Here is a 20603-nt window from a genome sequence, read left to right as displayed (position 1 = left end):
ATTGAAAGGAGTCAAGCGGGAGAGTGATGTGATTGGATTTTACTCATTTTAAAAGATCATTTTGGGGACCTCCCTGGTGGCCCAGTGGTTAAGAATCTGCCTGCCAATGCAGGGGACACGGGTTTGATCCCTGGTCTGGGAAGATCCCACATGCCACGGAGCAACTAAGCCCATGGGCCACAACTACTGAGCCTGCTCTCTAGAGCCTGCGAGCCACAACTACTGAGCCTGCGTACCACAACTACTGAAGCCCACACGCCTAGAGCCCATGCTCCACAACAAGAGAAGCCACTGCAATGAGAAACCTGTGCACCACAACGAAGAGAGTAGCCCCTGCTCGCCACAACCAGAGAAAGCCCGTGCACAGCAACGAAGACCCAACGCAGCAATAAATAAATAAATTTATTTAAAAAAAAAGATCATTTTGGTGTATGTCAATCCTCTGTAATGGCCTATATGGGAAAAGAATCAAAAAAAGAATGGATATATGTATATGTATAACAGATTCACTTTGCTGTGTGACTGAAACTAACACAACATTATAAATCAACTATACTCCAATAAAAATTAAAAAAAAAATAAAAGATTGTTCTGAGTGGTGAGTGGAGACGGAGCTGGAGGTGGAGTGGGGATGGGTGGCAGCACTTAACATGCTTCTGCACTAGTCCAGACGTGTTTTTGGTGGCAGCGGTGGTGGTGGTGATGGTTGTTGGCAGTGAAGATGGCAAAAAGAAAATCCACTGGACACACTTTGGAAGTAGAACTGACACTTGTCTGCAGGTGGATGAGATGTGTGGTTTATGCTTTCTCAAGAGGGTGTTGAGATATTTCTGGAGCAGGTTCATAGACACTAGATGAGGACACCTGACAGAACGTTAGTAATGGATCCAGACTGAGACCAAGGATGATGGATTCAGCCCCTGGAGATGGGTGGTGACAGAGACCTCAGAGAGCTGATTCCATCAACTCCTCGGTGTTCAGTTCACAGCGTGGTATTTATGTAGCCCTGCTTCCAACTTCCAACCTCGGATTTTATGTCTGTGCTAGTTTCTGGAGCATGCTTCTTCTCCTATGCATGTCAATAAGGGCTCATTCTCCTCTGTTCCCTAAGACCAGATCCCTAGATCTGTTAAGATTGCCTATTTCTTCTTGAGCCGGTTTTGGTAATTTGTATGTTTCTAGGAATTTTATATAGATTATCTTAATTTGTTGGCATATAATTGTTCATAGTATTCTCTTAAAATCCTTTAAATTTCTGTAAGGATTCTGTAATAATGTTCCCACTTTCATTAATGATTTTAGTTATTTTCATCCTCTCTTTTTTTCTTAGACTAGCTTAAGGTTTGTCAATTTTGTTGATCTTTTAAAAAAAGCTTTTTATTTCCTTGATTCTCCCTGTTGTTTCCCTATGTTCTATTTTGTTTATCCCTAATCTTTATTATTTCCTTCTTTCTTATGGCTTTAGGTTTATTTTGTTTTTCTTTTCCTGAGTTACTTAAGATGTAAAGTTAGATTGTTGATTTGAGATCTTTCTTCTTGTTTAATGTAGGCATTTACAGCTATAAATTTTCTCTGAGCACTGCTTTCACTGCATCCCATAAGTTTTAGAATGTTGTGTTTTTTTGTTTTTGTTTTTGTTTTTTTTTGCGGTACGCGGGCCTCTCACTGTTGTGGCCTCTCCCGTTGCGGAGCACAGGCTCCGGACGCGCAGGCTCAGCGGCCATGGCTCACGGGCCCAGCCGCTCCGCGGCATGTGGGATCCTCCCGGACCAGGGCACGAACCCGCGTCCCCTGCATCGGCAGGCGGACGCTCAACCATTGCGCCACCAGGGAAGCCCAGAATGTTGTGTTTTTATTTTCATTTGTCTCAAGGTATTTTCTATTTTTCCTAGTGATTTCTTTTTTAACCTATTGGTTGTTTAAGAGTGTGTTGTTTAATTCCCGTACATCTGTGCTTTTCCAGTTTTCCTTCTGTTATTTATTTCTAGCTTTATTCCATGTGGTTAGCGAGGGTACTTTGATGATTTCAATCTTTTTAATTCATTGTTTTAAGATGTAACATGTGGTATATCTTGGGGAATGTTCCATGTGCACTTGAGAAGATTGTGTGCTCTGCTGCTGTTGATTGGAATGTTCTATATATGTCTGCTGAGTCTAGTTGGTTTATAGTGTTGTTCAAGTCCTCTAATTCCTTATTGATCTTCTGTCTGTATGTTCTATCCATTATTTAAAGTGGAAAATATTGAAGTCTCCATGTATTATTTAGAACTATTTCTTCCTTCAATTCAGTCAATGTTTGCTTCATATATTTTGGGGCTCTTTTGTTTGGTGCATAGATGTGTATAATTGTTATATATTTTTGTTTAATTGACACTTTTATCAATATATAATGCCCTTTGTCTTTAACTTAAAATCTATTATACCTGATATTCATATAGCCACCCAGCTCTCTTGAGGTTACTATTTGCATGAAATATCTTTTCTATTCTTTCATTTTTTTTTTCACTTTTTTTTTTTATCTTTGGGTCTGAAGTAAGTCTCTTGTAAGCATTATATAGTTGGATTGATTTTTAAAAATCTATCTTGCCATCTCTGATTTTTAATTGGTGAGTTTAATTTATTTATATTTAAAGTGACTACTGATGATGCAGGACTTACATCTGCATTTTGCTATACATTTTTAAAAATCGTGTATCTTTTTTGCTCCTCATTTCCTCTAATACTGCCTTCTTGTTTATTTTTTTTTGCTTATGAACAATTTTGATTCTTTTTTCATTTTATTTTCTGTATTTTTAAAAATCTATTTTCTTAGTGATTATTGTGGGAATTATGGCTAATATCATAAGTTAATACCAGTCTAGTTTGAACTGATACCAACTTAGCTTCATACTTTACTCCTATCCAGCTCTGTACCTCCCTTTATGTTGTCACAAATTTCATATCTGTATATTGTGGGTCCCTCAGCATCCATTTATAAATATGGTTTTATGCATTTGTGTTTTAAATCATAATGGAAACAAAAGGGGAATTGCAAACTAAAAATGTAATAGTACTAGCTTTTATATTCAGCAGTGTCATTTTTCTTTCGGTTAATTTTTTTTTTTTTTTTTGATCTGCCATGTTCACGTTTGCCTTAAAATGTTGGCTGCATTTGGGTCATGTCAGCTGTCAGGTTTCAGTTCACGTTGAGCAGACATGGAGTCAGCCAGTAGGTTGGGGCAACATTCATACATTAATACAGGATGTGGAGGGGTTTGATTTCAGGATCCTACTCCCAAAATTTGCCCCAGCTTTACCCAGATTCAATTTTTTAAAAGGAGAAATCTGTGTTTTTCTCTTTTCTTTCTTTCCATATCCTTTCCTTTTTCTTTCTTTCCCCACTTCTTTCTTTCTCCATGGAAAGCAGACACCTAGTTCTGCACTTGTGAGTGAAGTAGTTACCTGTGTCTTTTCAATTGATTCTCCTGTTCTGAGTTCCATGTCTCCTCCCCCTATTTTGCTGTCTTTAGCATCTCTGAGTGTGGGGAATCTCTAGAGACTTACTGGTTAGTCTGCCAGTCCTCCACTTGTATTCTGAGCCATGGCTTCCTTCACCATGGTTCATCAGTTACTGAGCCTACCACTGCTTCCACAGGCCAGGAGTTATTGAACTGTCTTGTCCCGTAATCATTTTGTGCCGTGAGTTCTGTTAATCAGTTCTTGCTCTGATAATGCTGCATAACAAACAACCATAGTATTTCTCAGTGACTTAAAGCAACAAACTTTTTTCCCCTCATTCATGGATCTACTGATCAGTAGTTGGAAGTCCTGAAGCTATGTTACAATTATTTTATTCTTTTAATATATTCTAATGTTATGTTTAATGTTCTCTTTCAAATTTTTTTTCCCTTTTTTCCTGCAATCATATTTTTCAGGAAATCCATTTAAAACTTATTTTAAACATTTTACTCAAGTCTATTCATGTTGCCATTTAGTGATCTTGTTTTTGAGCCAGGTGTAGCAGAGTAGTTGGATGCAATAACTTCTGTGGCCATCATTGTAGAATTGCCCTTTCTAGTCAATCTTCAAAACTTCTAACAAAATATCATGAAAGGAAAATCAACTCTTTCCATCCTACCTGCATCTAAGGTTATTGGCAGCATTTTTCTGTGTAAATAAGAACACTTAACCCTCTGTCAGCTTATTTTCCTGGAAAGCTTGAAGGCTGAAGAATGTTAGCTCAATCTTATGCCTCTACTCTAGGCAAAATTGAGAGGTAGTTCTTCCCTGTCTGTAGTTATGTGCATTACACAGAGTTTTGTGCTGCTTTTCTCCCTCTGTTCTGGGGGAGGGAATTTTTTCACCACAACGTTCTCAGTGATGGATGGAACTTCGTTAGCCCTCCCAGGACTATTTGCATTTTGACAGGAATCAAGGTCTTAAGCTGAAGAAATAAGGTAGTATCGTTTTTGGTATCAGCCAGGCTAGGAGGACAGTTAAAGCGTATGTGGCCTTTCCAAATACTATCATATTCAGGGCACAGACTTAGATACATTGTTAGTCTTTCTAGACTTTGTGTATTGATTTCACTTCTCACGTTTTACCTTTTCTATCATCTTATTCCTAGATGTCTGATAGGAGCCTTACATGCTGCTTGGGCTAGAAACATAGGTTCTGTATTGTTTTCTATAAATAACACAGCTTGTGGTGGTGAACATTAAGTTGAGAATAATATCTATGGGTTTTATTTTCAAACTGGTAGTTTTATTGTCCAGGTCTAGTTCATTGGTTGCCTAGTTTGCTTCTTTTTTTCTAGCTTTGATTTGTGGGCTTCTGATGATTTGTCTGTTTTGGGAATATTTATTTATAATTGACACCACTCCTACTTCCCCAAAGAATTTGAGCAGCACACAGTAAAAGATGCAATGATAATAACACTTTAAAAATAGTAGTCAGAAATTAGAAGCTGTATAGTAGAGGCATGATTTTAGTAGGAAAAAAAGAAAGCAGATTGCTGTTCATTTATCCTTATATTCTCACTCTTTGTGTGTGTGACTGGTGGCTTGATTCCCTCCTGCAATTGTGGCTTTTTTTGGTGCTTGTTATTTTTATTTCCCTTCTTTCTGGGAAGAGATGAATTTCTAGTTTATTTCCCTTTTGACACTCTCTCCCGCATAAATCTATCAACATTACAAACGACAGGGGTGTCTTTGAAATAAGACACCCCTAGGAAAATTAACCCCCTCAGACCCAGTTCCTTATATATAAACTGGAAATAACAGGCGTACCTACACCTTGGGGTTATTGTGACAAAGTATTTAGCTTGATGCTATCACATTAGCACAACTCAAATTTTAAAAAAAAGCTATTGTTACCGTGTTTAGAAGAGCAAATAAATGTACCCAAATCTCAAGCATCTCTAGTTCCAGTGATTTTACTTTTTAACTTAGTTTCCTGGAAGGCCAGGGAAAAATATGGATACATTAAATTAGATAATTCCTGATGTGTTATGAAATGTGGCTTTTGCTGGCCAATCGCCAGAGTGCAACCCCAAGAATTTATGATGTTCAAAAAAGGCATGGAATTCCCAAATAGCATTCTTATTAAGGGCAAGTAGAAGCTGGGTAGGGGTAATGACTAAAATTTAATGAGTGTCTAGTTTGTACTGAGATCTGTTGTAGGAAATGAGCATATTTGATTTCATTTAATACTCTCAATGATTCTATCAAATAGATATTATTTATCTCCTGTTTATGGATGAATAAATTAAGTTTAAGGAAATTTAACTAAATTTACAGAGTCATTTAAACATTTAGGTCTAGAATTTGAATCCAGGTCTGTTTGATGCCAAAGCTTGTGGTCTTTCTATGCCAATATCCACACACCTTGCCTAACCCCAGGCATTAAGTGAACACGGATCGGAGAGTCTACAAAATGTCTAGTTATGCCTAAATCATTATTTTTAAAAATGTTTTTGTCTTTGCTGACATTGGCTGCAGACGTGGGGAGATTTCCTGGGTTGGTTTCTCACTGATCACTGGTTTTGTGTCATTCATCTTCCCTGAAGTCTTCTTCTTGCACATTTTCTCTGGCTTTTTCAGGATTCAGAGGAAGAATGATAGTCAGCTGTGCATTCTGTTATCTAGAATATACCGAAATCTACCAGTAGGACATGCATGATTTTAGTAGGAAATAAAGAAAGCAGATTGCTGTTCATTTATCCTTGTATTCGCACTCTTTTTGTGTATGTGTGTGTGTGACTGGTGGCTTGATTCCCACCCACAACTGTGGCTTTTTTGGTGTTTGTTATTTTTATTTCCTTTCTTACTGGGAAGAGATGAATTTCTAGTTTATTTCCCTTTTGACACTCTCTCCCTCATAAATCTATCAACATATCTTCACCTTCCACCCATCACTGTTACCTCTTCACAGTGTTCCCCCACAGTGACAACAGCTGAGTCAAAACCATCTGCTAGAGCTTTCATGTCTACCCACACATTCAACAGCATAATATTATGCCCATTATTTGATAAAAGGAGATATTATGAATGGAAAATGTTCTTTCCAATAGCATTTTTACTGAAGCTTCAGAAAATAGTCTCCATAATGTTCATCCATAAAAACATGAAAGATGCTGTTTAAACCTGGAGCCACCTGGAGCTCCTTCCAAGGTTGGTAACACTTCCCAGGCTTACTTTGCATTCTTCCAGTGATTACTGTGAGTATCCACCTAGTTGAATGACTTAAGAAAAAAAGGGCAAAGATTTATTGAGCCCATGGGTGACAGTCAAGTTACAGTCTGGGAGAAAATATTTGCAACACATATATCAAACAAAAGGCTTTTATCTAGAATATATAAAAACAAACAAACAAAACCCTGTATAACTATAAAATATAACAGCCCAACAACAAATGAAATAGGGGAGAGATTTGAACAGATACTTGACAAAAGAAGGTGTAGGAATGACCAATAAGCACATAAAAAGATATTCAACATTGTTAACCATCAGTGAAATCCATATTAAAACCACACGGGATACCCCTGTATACCCAAGAAAAGGGCTGTAATTAAAAAGACTGACAGCACCCAGTGTTGGTGAGGATAAAGAGCAACTGGAATGCTCCTGCACTGTTGGCAGGAACGTAAGATGGCACAGACAAATTGGAAACAGTTTGACAATTTCTTAAAAAGTTAAATACACACTAACATATAACTCAGTCCCATACTACGTAGTGTTTACCCAAGAGAAGTGAAAACTATGTCTACACAACGACTTTTACATGAATGCTCATAGCAGCTTTATACGTAATGGTTCCAAACTGGAAACAACCTGTACGTCCATCGACAAGTGAATGGGTAAACAAAATGTGGTCTGTGTATACAAGGGGATACAACTCAGTGATAAAAATGATCAACCAACCAATACATGCAACAACATGGGTAAATCTTAAAATCATTATCTGAGAACATAATGAGTATGAGTAAGGTGCTGGATCATCTTTCATGTGAGAGACAGGAAGCAGAAGAGGACATCTTATACACACAAAATTGGTTAGACCCAGGGACAGTAGCTGCTATAGCAATTGAAGACATCACCCTAATAGCCAGATTAAAAGAGGAGGAAAGTGGTTGCCGTGGGTACTTGTGAGTGCAACTAAAGTGAGTCTTGGGGACTCCTGGAAGTATTTGGGGATATATTTTTAGGGTGGCTGGAATTTCTGCAATTATGGGTGGAAATGGACACAAAATATTCTGTTCAAATTGCCTCTCTAACTTCTTCCAGAATGTTATACTTGGGAAACACATATAAACACGAACAATAATAAGCTTAAAAAGCAGTCAGTCAATGATCATGAACACAGTAATAAAGTGTATTACAAATAAGGGGACTACATCATGTCATAGGTTAAAAACAATTATCATGCATATATTTTATAGAGTGAGTAATAGTTTCATCAAATTAAGAAGTTTTGTGGTATCAATAGACAGCTCTGTTCATTCCTACCTAAAATTTTTCTGTATGATGAGAATGCTATTAGTAACCTTTCTTCTCTCCTTTTGAGCTTAAAAAAATCCTTTTTAAAAATTGTGTACATCATATAAAATTTACCATCTTAACCATTTTAAATGCATAATTCAGCGGCATTAAATACATTCAAAATATTGTGGAATCATCACCTATATCCATGTCCACAGCTTTTTCATCATCCCAAACTGAAAGTCTGTACCCATTGAACAATTTCCTGTACTCCCCTGCCTTCAACCCCTGGCAACCACTATTCTACTTTCCATCTCTATGAATTTGCCTATTCTAACTACCTCATATAAGTGGAATCATATAGTATTTGTCCTTTTGTGTCTGGCTTATTTCACTTAACATAATGTTTTTAAGATTCATTCAAGTAGTAGTGTGCATCAGAATTGTATTCCTTTTAAAGGCTGAATAATATTCTATTGTATGGACGGACCACATTTTATTAACTATTCATCTGTTGATGGACACTTGGGTTGCTTCTACTTTTTGGCTCTTGTGACTAATGCTGCTATGAACATTGGTGTACAAAGACCTGTTTGAGTCCCTGCTTTCCATTCTTTTGGGTGTATTTACCCAAATATACCTAGAGGTGGAATTGCTAGAACATATGGACATTCTATGTTTAATTTTTTTAAGGAAATTCCATACTCTCACTGGATTTTCAATAAAATTTCGTCATTGCTTGCTCACCTTCTCCTCACTCTAGGGAGCGCTTGACCTCTGCTCTCTCAATTCCCAGGCTGCTTATGAAGTAGACGCAGGAGAATGGGTAGAGAGAAGAATGAAATTGTGGGAAGAAAATGGAACGGGGTCCAGCTGGCCTGGTTAAGCCCTAGGTGTCCTTTTGTGGAGGACAGTTGCGGGGGTGGGTGAGCGAAGTCAAGCAGAAATAAAGCCAAGAACTAAGACAATCTCCATAAGAAAGAGGTAGGGCAGGAGAGAGGAGGTGAATGTTGGCATCTTGGCAAGGGAGAGGCACTGGAGCAGGTGCGGGATGCAAGAAGCTGTGCGGGAGGAAGCTTTTGAGAAATGTTACTGCTATGGGGTGTGACTTGGAACCGCTGATTGCTCTCAGATCAGCCTAGAGCTTGGAATTCCTCTTAAATTTTCTCTTGATTATTGGACTGGGTTCTGGCATTTGATTCCTTGCAGAGACTGCGTCATAAGAAGCCCCTGGATCCACGGAAATTACACCTGAATTGGCCAACGTAGCTAAAGTTTCTGCTCTTCTAGTCGCGAAATCCCTAATACTTCAGTAAATGGAAAAAGGGGAAAACCTCCCACTCAATTAGAGACAAGGTTATAATAAAATATTAATTCTTTTTTCTTAGGACTTCAGACTGTAACCTGTTAATAGAATAAATGTAACTGTGGGAGGATTATTTTTCTTGCCTGTAGCCCAGGCTTGCTCAGCTCTGGCTTTAACTGGAGTTGTGCACTTGAATATTCATAAGTATGAATTGCAAACTCACAAATTAGGATTATTTTCTGTACAGGATACCAACCAGAAACAATGTCACCATTTATTTGGGAAAAACAATATGGTGTGTGGGATGAAACCAAGGTTATGGTAACAAAATTTTCCTAACCCTAAATTGGGCTGTGTTCTGACAAACGGTCTGATAAGGCAAAATATTTTAAATCAGTAGAGTCTTGTAAAACCCAGGACATATGGCTGCCTTAGTTTTGGTGCTAAAATAGGATTCCTTATGTCGGGGATGGGGGAAATTTCTCCTTCTATCCTTCTTGAGTTCTTGTGGGTGGACTAATAATAAAATTGACACACCAGACAGATTAATAGGAGAAAAACCAATTTAATTTCGAGTCCATGGGAGATCATAAAATAATGCTCAGTGAGTGACCAAAAGCAGGCAACTTTAATATCTTATACAAAGAAAAAATAAATCTGTGAGGATTTGACAGGACAAAGAAACTTAGGTTTGGGTGCTTTAGTTAGTAAGGAATTTAAGCAATGTTTGAGCTTGAGTAGTAAATTAGTATAGAAGTAACAACGTTTTTGTTCATAGACTTCTTGGCCCTGAATTCCCTTTCTCTGGTGATAAGGATATCTTTCTACCTCCTGTGTAGGGAGGGCACCTTTCACATGGGAGATTAATTTCCTGCTTGAAAGGAGACAGAGAAGAGGGTGAAAGTGTTCCTCTTGCACCAGCTGTTTCTTAAATAACTTTGATCGAAATAATATGCCATTGAGGCATAGTTTGGGGTGGACTGCCCTGGGCCCCAACACCTAGTCATGATCTTTTCAGTAAATTAAACAGCATTACCCCAAAATATTCATGGATTCCTTGATTTATTGATTCATTCACTTCCTAACAAGGTATGGAACCTCTTCAATATGTGTTTCCAGTCTCATCTTTTGAGTCTACCCTCTCTCACCACCTACCTTGAGCCCATTCTGAACTCCTTAGTTTCACTGTATGTGCCGTGCTCTCCATACTTTTGCAGGTGTAGCTTCTTCTTTATGGAATACCCTTCCCTGCCCTCTGCCCAGATAACTCTGCTAATTTCTCTAGACTGTGGTTAGGCATCCTCTTCCAGGGGAAGACCTCTTCTGTCACTTCTTACCCTTATCCTTTTGTCCTGGTGTGTTCTCTGTACCTCCATGTTATCCCCGTACACCTCCATCACAGTGTATTTCACATAGTGCTGTAAATGTTGACTTCCTTCTTGTCTCCCCGGGATAGTAAGCTGTTTGAGGGTGTATTAGTTTGCTAGGGCTGCCATAACAAAATACCACAGACTGGTTGGCTTAAACAACAGAAATTGATTTTCTCACAGTTCCGGAGGCTGGAAGTCCAAGATCCAGGTGCCAGCGGGGTTGGTTACCTCTGCGGCTTCTCTTTTCTTGCTTGTAGGTGGCTGCCTTCTTGCACCGTGCCCTCACATGGCCTTTCCTTTATGCACAGAAGCATCCCTGGTGTCTCTTCCTTTTCTTATAAGGACACCAGTCATGTTGGATCAGGATCCACCCTTATGATTTCATTTAACCTCAATTACCTCTTTATAGGTCCTATCTCCAAATACTGTCACATTAGGGGTTACGGCTCTAACGTATTAATTTTGAGGGAGACACAATTCAGTTCATAACAGAGGGCAAGGACTATTTCTTATTAGAATCCCCAACTCTACCTCCTATCAAAGTGCTTGGTACACAATAAGCAATTAACAAATAATTATTGAAGGATCAAATCATGAACGGGTGAATAAATGAATAAAATGATAGAAAACTGCTCAAATTATCAAGGTCTGAGGGTATCAGGACTTAAGATATTCAGAGTTGGCAAATGAAACTGTAGTAAAGAGTATGATCAGAGAGAGAGAGGTAGTCTATAGAGAACAAAAAATGAAAAATGCTGCAAACTGGGAGAGATAACAGAGGGACAAGACATGGCAGGAAAGACCATGAAGATCAGCATAAAGTGAACCTGAAAGAAGTGAGTTCATGATGTAAGGAAGGGCATCGACAGTGTTAAATATTGAAGGAGGATGAGGCTGCTGGATTTAATACATTAAAATCATTGATACACACCCACCAGAATTGCAAAGTGAAAAAGATTTTTTAAAATATCAAATGTTGAGGCTTCCCTGGTGGCGCAGTGGTTGAGAGTCCGCCTGCCGATGCAGGGCACATGGGTTCGTGCCCCGGTCTGGGAGGATCCCACATGCCTCGGAGCGGCTGGGCCCGTGAGCCATGGCCGCTGAGCCTGCACATCCGGAGCCTGTGCTCCGCAACGGGAGAGGCCACAGCAGTGAGAGGCCCACGTACCGCAAAAAAAATAAATAAATAAAATAAAATGTTGCTGAGGATAAGGAAAAACAAGAACGCTCATGTACTGCTAGTAGGGGTGTAATAGTAGTGGTGTAAATTGGTACAACCACTCTGTAAGTGGTTTGGCAATATTTATAACATTAAAACTAAAGGTGTGAATACTCAACGGCCCCCCAAATGCCATCTCTAGATGTATATTCAACAGAAATTTGTACATATGTTCACTGAAAGATGTCCACAGCAGCCCTATTCATAAAATCCCCTAGGCTTGAAACAACTCAAATGCCCTTCAAAAGTGGAATAGATAACACATTGTAGCACATTTGCACAATGGAAATTTACAGGACTGAGGATGGATGAACTACAGCTACACACAAGGGCATGGATAAACATATGACCACAAGGTTTGGTGAAAGAAGACGCACTCAAAAGACTACATACTGTATATTTCCATTTATAGAAGCCTTGCAAACCAGCAAAATCAGTGTGAGGTTTCAGAAGTCAGAAGAGCAGTTAACTTTTGCGGGGAGTGGGCAGTAGGTGATAGAGCACATGGGTAGGAAGTCCAGAGTTTTGGTAATAGTTCTGTTTCTTGGTCTGGGTGCTGGTACATAGTGGCTGTGTGTGCAGTCTGTACACATTCAGTATTCATTGAGCTTTTCAGTTATGACTTATCCATTTTCCTGTATGTATATTCTTCAGTAGGTATTTTAAAAGGCAATAAAATTTAGTAGGTAATGAAGTGATACAACATTCTGGTGGTGTGACCTAAGAACATTTAAAAAAACTATATATTGGTGTTTGAGAAAGCAATTTTGCAGAGAAGAGAGCTATGAGTTTCTGTTGGTGGAAAGAGGGAGGAGATATGAAGTTTTTTGTCTAGCTCAAGATGTTTGGCAGTAGGCAGAATAAAAAAGAGCAACGTCAGCATAACTGGGTCAGAGAAAGATTTTTTTCATTCACTTTTTTCCTTTTGGTTAAAGGTAAGGAATAACTCAAGAGTAGAAAGATATTATACAGGAGGAAAAAAGCAGTTTTCCTCCTATCCTTCTAAGTTCTCGTGGGGGGACCCTGTAATGATAGATTGACAAGAGAAAAACAGAAGTTTTTAAACATGTTTATCTCATATATACATGGGAGATACTCAGGGAAATGAGTATGGCTCAAAGGGATGGCTTAGAATTCAGGCTTAACCATCTTCAGCCAAATCAAAGGAAGAAGATCCTGGCGGTTGCTGGTTAAGGGGAGGTGACAGTAAACAGGATAAGGTTCGTTATGTAGATTTAAGTGAAATTCTTCTCTGTTGATAAGATTTTCTTGTGATTTAGAATCATCCTTTTCTTCCTGGTACAAAGAGGGAGACACTTGCAAATGGAGATATCCTTTATAAATGTAAATTTCTCTTACTAAAGGTACTTATGCTGTTTTCAGAGCTTCTCCTGTGTCTTGTTTCTCAAAATAATCTTTGTGCCAAAGAGGCATATTTGAGGTGGCACATCGTGGTCTCCTACCGTAACAAGGAGGGAGAAATTTGAAGTACAGATGAGGATGGAACCAAGTCCCAGAGACAGTGTGAGGATGGGATCAGGGGCAAAGGTAGAAAGTGTGGGTCTTAACAAGAGAATCAAGTTCTCTTCCTTAGAAATAGGAGGGGCAGGGAAATAGGATATTGAGGCTCTTGGAGGTACCTTAGTTCAGTCTAGAAGATAAAGTGTGGGAGGTGGGTGTGGACATGGGTCTTGTTAAAAGTGAAAAATTAGCAATAACATCAACAGGGAATGAATATACTTGTGAGACAAGAGAGGGATAAAAGTTCTGCATCAACTTGTAGGGGACCCCATTGGCATGCTACCGTGGTCTTATGGTGCAGTGCTTTGGAGGTCAGGGTGAATGGAGAGAAAGTGGTCAAAGAGCTGCCCAGACAATTTTGGACATAAGTCAAGATCTAAAGGTGAGCAATTCCAGGGGGTTGTGAACGTCCATTACAAAATAGCTCTGCACGTTCTCCAGAGCTATTTGGCAGGAATTAGTTGAAGTAGCATGGGGCAATGTAAAATTGGAGACTAGAGAGTCCAGGGGGCTCGGGGTTGGGGTTAACAGGTGGTGAGTTTGGTCCATGCACAGAATGGGGGAGACACAAAACCAAGTTTTCTGCGGCCCGGCACAGATTTCAGGTCCTTCCTAATTTTCAACTCTCTCATTCCCCTACTCCGGAGCATTTTATTGTAATTACTGTATTGACTGTAATTACTCTACATAAAGCTCCTTAAGAAATGAAAGCTTGGGGACTTCCCTGGTGGCACAGTGGTTAAGAATCTGCCTGCCAGTGCAGGGCACACGGATTCGAGCCCTGGTCCGGGAAGATCCCACATGCCACGGAGCAACCAAGCCCGTGCGCCACAACTACTGATCCTGTGCTCTAGAGCCTGTGAGCCACAACTACTGAGCCTGAGTGCCACAACTTCTGAAGCCCACACGCCTAGAGCCTGTGCTCTGCAACAAGAGAAGCCATCCTGATGAGAAGCCCTCGCACCACAACGAAGAGTAGCCCCCGCTCACCGCAGCTAGAGAAAGCCCGCACGCAGCAACGAAGACCCAACTCAGACAAAAATAAATAAATAAAGCTATTAAAAAAAAAAAAGAAAGCTTGGGGTAAACTTGTTTTTTTTTTTAAAGAAGAGATGAGTCCCTCATGAGGCCCCCATATAGCAGTGGTCCTCATGGTTACATAAATATGGATTCACATCTAGAGATGCCATCAAGCCCCAGAAGCCCATGACATTTGGTCCAACAATCTAATGCAAAAAAAAAAAAGGGGGGGTCTTAAAAAGATTGATGACTCCAGGTGAAAGATCCCTGTGGCCCTGGAGAGCTACAACCAGAATGGGTTTTTTACCCAGAAGCCAGGTCCCTCATTTCTAAATATACTGTCAGATATGTTCTTTTCATTTTTTAAAAGTAAACTTGGAAACATCATTTTACTAATGGAACCGTAGAATCGAGGCTCATTTTAGCTCTTAGGTTATTAGCCCCGACCAACATTTCCACAGAGCTAGGTTTTTATCTACACATAACCCCTCTGTCACCATCATCATCATCTGTTGCTTCTACCCCAATTTCTCATATTACACACTTTCAGCATCATTACCGCAAATTGAAGAATTTCAGGCAGAATCATCTGTGAAAATATCAGAGGTAAAAATAAGGCATTATAGGCTGTTGATGTCACCCTGAGGCCTTGTTTGCTACTTCTGTGCTCATTTTACTGCACTTAACCCACTAGAAAAGGAACTGGACTATAATCAACAGCAATTTCCCAGCGCTAATGAAGGGGAGAAGAGGCACTAGTAATACAGGTGGTGAATAATAAGAGAGAAACAGAGGAAAGAGACAACATAGGCCTACTTGCTTTTTAGGTATTATAAATATTATAAATATCTGCTGTAATAACTTTGCAATTCAACTGGAGTGGTCTGTGGTCTGGGACCGGGAAGGTAGGGAAGCGAGATTGCCTAGGGACAGTGTACATTGTGATCACTGGCAGAGGCAGTGGGAGCTGTACAACAAGCAGAAAGTTGATGGCTGATTTGCAGCCAACGACAATGGGAAACAGGTGGCTGTTTTTGAGCCAGGTTCATACGTCATGTCCCATTTTTTCATTTAAAAAAAATTGCCAGACTACTTTTATTCTATAACTGATTTTTCAATGAATCACCTGAAAGTAGGCCTTACTTTTTGGTCAACTCCAGGGGAAATTCGAACGCAGTATGGCTTCCAACTTTTACTCCTGTAGAAATGGACATGAAGCTTGGCATGTACCAGTCTGATGAAGGAACCCCATCTCGACTGTCCTTGAAGGTTGCCCATGCGACAGGCTGGGAGACAGGCTGTGGCTCTCTGTGGACAGCACACTGCATTCTTGCATCTTGATGTCGCATTTCCGTAGGAAGTCATAGATCATTTTGCTAGACTCAGCAGATAAGTCTAATAAATAAAGATCTGCTTTAGAACAAAAATCTCAATTACTTTTTTCGTCAGATGTGCTCAGGATGTACATATATAAATGGGAAAAAAGGCAGACACAGAACGTCAAGCCACAAAAAAAAAAAAAAAGCCTGTTTTTTTGTATTTTAACAGTAGCTCAAAAAAATCAGCTTTATAGGACCTCTGGTTTTAATGGCTCTGAATGTGAGGCAAATCTAAGTATTGCCACAGTTTTCCCCTTTCTAAAACGTCATTTTTTCCCTCGCCTTTAACTGTCATGTGTGGTGTCATGTTGACCCATGACACACCCTTCACCCATGAAAGCTCATACTCCAGAGTCACAGTTTCTTAATATTTGTTTGGTTAAGTGCCACCTTCCAAGACCCAGTTATTACTGCAGTCAATTAACTAGTTCACTGGCTCATGAAAGCTGTACTGCTTCTAGAAGCAATAAAATTAAAGCACATTTTTTAAAGGGCAGAGAGAATTGGCAGGACTTTCTGTTGTTGCTGTCGTCATTGCTAGCTGTCCTTCATGTTTGAGAAGCCTGAGCTGCTGAGTTGACTGTATCCTGTGATGTATGAAGAATCCAATTGAGAGCTTAACCTGTGCACATTTTCCAGAAACTAAGCCAGGTGTTTGGACAGGGGAGTGGAATTTGCAAGGAGGTCTTCACAGAAGTGATGTTTTGCCCTAATAAATGAGGCAGAAACTGGGTAGCTCTTAACCAAACCCACTTCTCTTCCCTCTGAGCCCAGTGTTAGATCACATTTTCCAGCCTTCCGTGCGGTGAGATGTGTCCACATGATTGAGATCAAGCTGATAGAATGTGCTGGAAATCACATTCATACCTCTATGCCTGGCTCCACGGTCTTTCTCTTCTGGCTTGATGCAGACAGATATGGTAACACTGAGAACCTGGTATTGAAAATGATGGAGCCCTAAGGTCCCTGAATCACCTCTTGGTGCGGAAATGCCCACTGGTTGGGATTAGGCTTTATTGATAAAAATAAACATGTGTTCTCTGAAGCCATGAGACTTAGGGTTTTATCTGTTACATCCTTAGTTAGTTCTTCCTTAACTAAAACTCTAAACCAGCATATACCTAAGTTTAATGCGTACTAACATCTTGGCTCACCACGGCAAGCAATTATAGATTCACCTTTGTTAAAACAAATAAAGGACTATGCATTTGCAGTAGTTATCTATTCCCAATCCTTGTTAAGACAAGAGTTTCTTAAAGGTCAGTTAGTATTAGTGATCAGAAGGCCTCCGTGTGCAAAGCATTCTTGAAGGCGTTGTGTAGACGATGGTCGTAGACTAAATACGATACTAAAGGAATACAGGAAAACAAGGGTAAATGAATAAAGTGCATAGACTGTGGAGGTTAATGTTCAGAACTCAAACAGTTGTTAAAAGACGGGGTGGGGAATTTTGAGACTTGCCAAAGACACGCTGAGAGCCACACTGAGAGCCAGCCAGGAGCTAAATTGAGATGAGGAACCGGTACTTGAACTCATGGAGCTGAATTGATTTAGGTTTCCTTCTGAGGCTGCCTCAGGCTGGGGGGACACAGAGACGTGGGTTATGGTCACAGGCAAAGTGACAGTGCTTTTCACCAAATCCAGGAGGTCCTCTGAGCTCTTGCTAGAGATCTTTTTATTAGGCTTCCTAAATAGACCTTAGTCCTTTCAGGCTATTTTTGTGGAAATGAAAAAAGACCAGCCACATGAGAAAAACAGGCTATTTATTCAGAGCTTGTTATAGCAGGGAGGCAGCCACCATCACTTGCATTTTCAGAAACTCAAAGGCGGGCAGGGGAATGGGAGAGCTTCTTAGTGGAGAAAAGGGAAGGCTCCACGTGTGCGCTGATTGTAGGCTGTTGGCTTGGGAAGCTGGAGGTGGGCTAAGTAGGAGGCAGGGCCCCTGTGTGATTGGTTAGGGTGCCTATTTGGTTTTCTCTGATAGGTGGGAAGGTGGAAGCAGGGGTGAATATTAAGGAAACTATGATTTATTAATCAAGACCTGGCCATTTGGGGCAGATTGTTGCAGAAGTTATTGTTGAGCTTCCTGGATTGTCGCTAGGGATGGCAACCTGGCTTTTGCGAGTCTGACTGACAGCAGGCTGGCTTCCTGGGCTGTTTATTGTAGATAGAGGGTTGGTTTCCTCACAGGCTGCTGCAGGCTGTGGGTCAGAGTTCATTTGTATAAATGGTCTGCTTATTGTCCATTTTATATTCAGTCTCTCATTTGTTTATTTTTATGATTACGTTTTCTAAACAGACTACTTCCTTGAGGTGGTCTTCCTTCCTTCTACTATCATATTTAAAAGCCTCCCTCCTGGGGCTTCCCTGGTGGCGCAGTGGTTGAGAGTCCGCCTGCCGATGCAGGGGACACGGGTTCGAGCCCTGGTCTGGGAATATCCCACATGCCGCGGAACAACTAGGCCCGTGAGCCACAACTGCTGAGCCTGCGCGTCTGGAGCCTGTGCTCCGCAACAAGAGAGGCCGCGATAGTGAGAGGCCCGTGCACCGCCATGAAGAGTGGCCCCCGCTTGCCACAACTAGAGAAAGCCCTCACACGGAAACGAAGACCCAACACAGCCAAAAATAAATAAATAAATAAATAAATAAAAAGCCAAGCATTAAAAAAAAAAAAAAAAAAGCCTCCCTCCCTCCTGACCATAATCCTGTCCCTGAGAATGGGTACCCTCCCTCAACATCCTCCCTACCTGGAAGCTAAGACCCTCTGTCCTCCTGGGGCACCTCTCCCATTGAGACTTGGGGGTAAAATTTATCTCTACAGTTTGGTTCCCTTGAAAGTCTTAATATCATCAGTCTTCAAAATTTTTTTCCTGTTTCTGTTTCTCTGGGGGCCATGGCCTCCTCAGGCAAGCTGGTCCATTGGTGGCTGCCCCCGTGACCTGTTCCTGGGTGGCCAGGGATAGGTCTCTCATACTGTTGCATTAAAAAAAAAGATGAATTAAGATAAAAAGCTCTGCCAACAGTTGAGAATAACTATTGGGTATGTATACATTTGTGCATATTTTTCTTTTTGAGCCTATTGGTTTATTCTGCTTTTAAATGAGACATGAATCTGGCCAAAAGAAGAAAATGAAATACTTTACATTTCCTCCTTGTGCTCCCCTTTCAGCCATTCAGGGCTAATGACAGAAACCACCCCCTGCCAACCTCAGTATTCTGTGCGTTTAAAAGACCCTCAAGTATTAGCTCTTTGGAAGCCCAGTGTTTTAAATTTGTAAAATAGGCAGGCAGGGCATAATGCCATGATTCCAACTCCCTGGGACTCATTTCAGGAGTTTGATTAACTCTGGTTTGGCTCAGCAAAGGGAATCCGAAGTGTCTCCTTAAGTGAAGAGGTAGGGGGCATTCAAATGAGGGCTGTTGTCTGCCAAGATCAGAGCAGCGTTGCACATTTTAAAGAGTCTAATCGCAAGACTTCAGATGGTTGTAGCACCAACCTGAAGCCTGTTTGGTCAGAAGTGGCCACTTGAGCAGTCTTAGGGCTTGGCGAGGGATTCTTTGTTTCAGAAAGTGCTTCCCACAGGGAGGAGGGAATGTGAAGTGAGGGAGCCCTCTCTTGGAGGAGGAAAGCTAAGGAGGAAAGTTTGGAGCCTGGGAAAGACGGAGACTGGGGAAGAAGGGGTAAGCTAAGGACTCTCAGGTCACCTTTATTGGCCAGGAGAATGCCAGTCTGCATTTCTGAATTCAGCTCATGGGAAAACCAACAACTGTTTTTAAGACAAAAGGTAAAGGGTATACTACCTGCAAGGAAAACTTTCCCCAGAGTATCTGGATTATAGGTGACAGGGTTAGAAATGTTCTCTGCTCATTTGTTTGGCTGAGATAAGAATTCTAAAGGTGGGAGCAGAGTGGGTGGAGGGGGTTATATAGGATGCTGGGAGCAGACACGACCTTCTGCTCAGGGATACAGGGAGCGCCATTTGAGTGTATTCCACTATGGTCCCGAGTCCATTTTCTTGGCTTTTCACAACCAGCCTGACAGCAGAGATGATCCAAGTGAAGATAATCCGTGAATGTTTTGAATACTAATTTTGATGGGTGTGGTAAGCAGTTTCTGACAGGGCTTCCAATGGGCCCCTCTCATACAGGATATATGAGTAATAAATGTTGTTTCTGCAGCAAGAGATAACTAACACACTGAAGTATTATTATTCCACTGTACCAACCTCCTTCTCCTCGACTGTATACCTCCACTTGGCTGCCAGGTTCTGTAGGGATTTATCTTTCTTTAAAGTTTTCACCTCTACCCTCCTCTCTAGTCTTCCAGCCACTGCCTATTCCAAGGAAAGAGTTAAAGTTCTTGGAAAATTATAGGAAAATAGAGCCCTGACATCTGCAGAATGTCCACCAGCCAAGTGGTGGTTCTTCCAATATATCAAGTCTCCTTTAGCTGTGTGCCAGTTAGATGGCCTTTGCCTGCAAATGACATAAAAATATGAAAAAATAGTGAATTACATAAGTAAAGGGTTTAGTTTTCTAATACAACAAAAAGTCTGGAGTTAGGTGTCCAGGATGTTATCCAAGCAGGGATTGGCAAACTTTGTAAAAGACCAGAGAGTAAGTATTTTAGGCTTTGTGGGTCATACAGACTGTCGCAACCACTCAACTCTGCCCGTGTAATGCAAAAGCAGCCAGAGACAATATACAAATATAGACAAGTGAATAGCAGCCATAGACAATTGTAAACAAATGAGCATGGCAGTTTACCAATAACACTTTATTTATGGACAATGAAATTTTAATTTCATATAATTTTATGTGCTATGACAT

The sequence above is a fragment of the Lipotes vexillifer genome, unplaced genomic scaffold (genome assembly GCF_000442215.2).
Source record: "Lipotes vexillifer unplaced genomic scaffold, Lipotes_vexillifer_v1.1 scaffold655, whole genome shotgun sequence".
Lineage (NCBI taxonomy): Eukaryota > Metazoa > Chordata > Mammalia > Artiodactyla > Lipotidae > Lipotes > Lipotes vexillifer.
Note: the sequence above shows the minus strand (reverse complement) of the source record.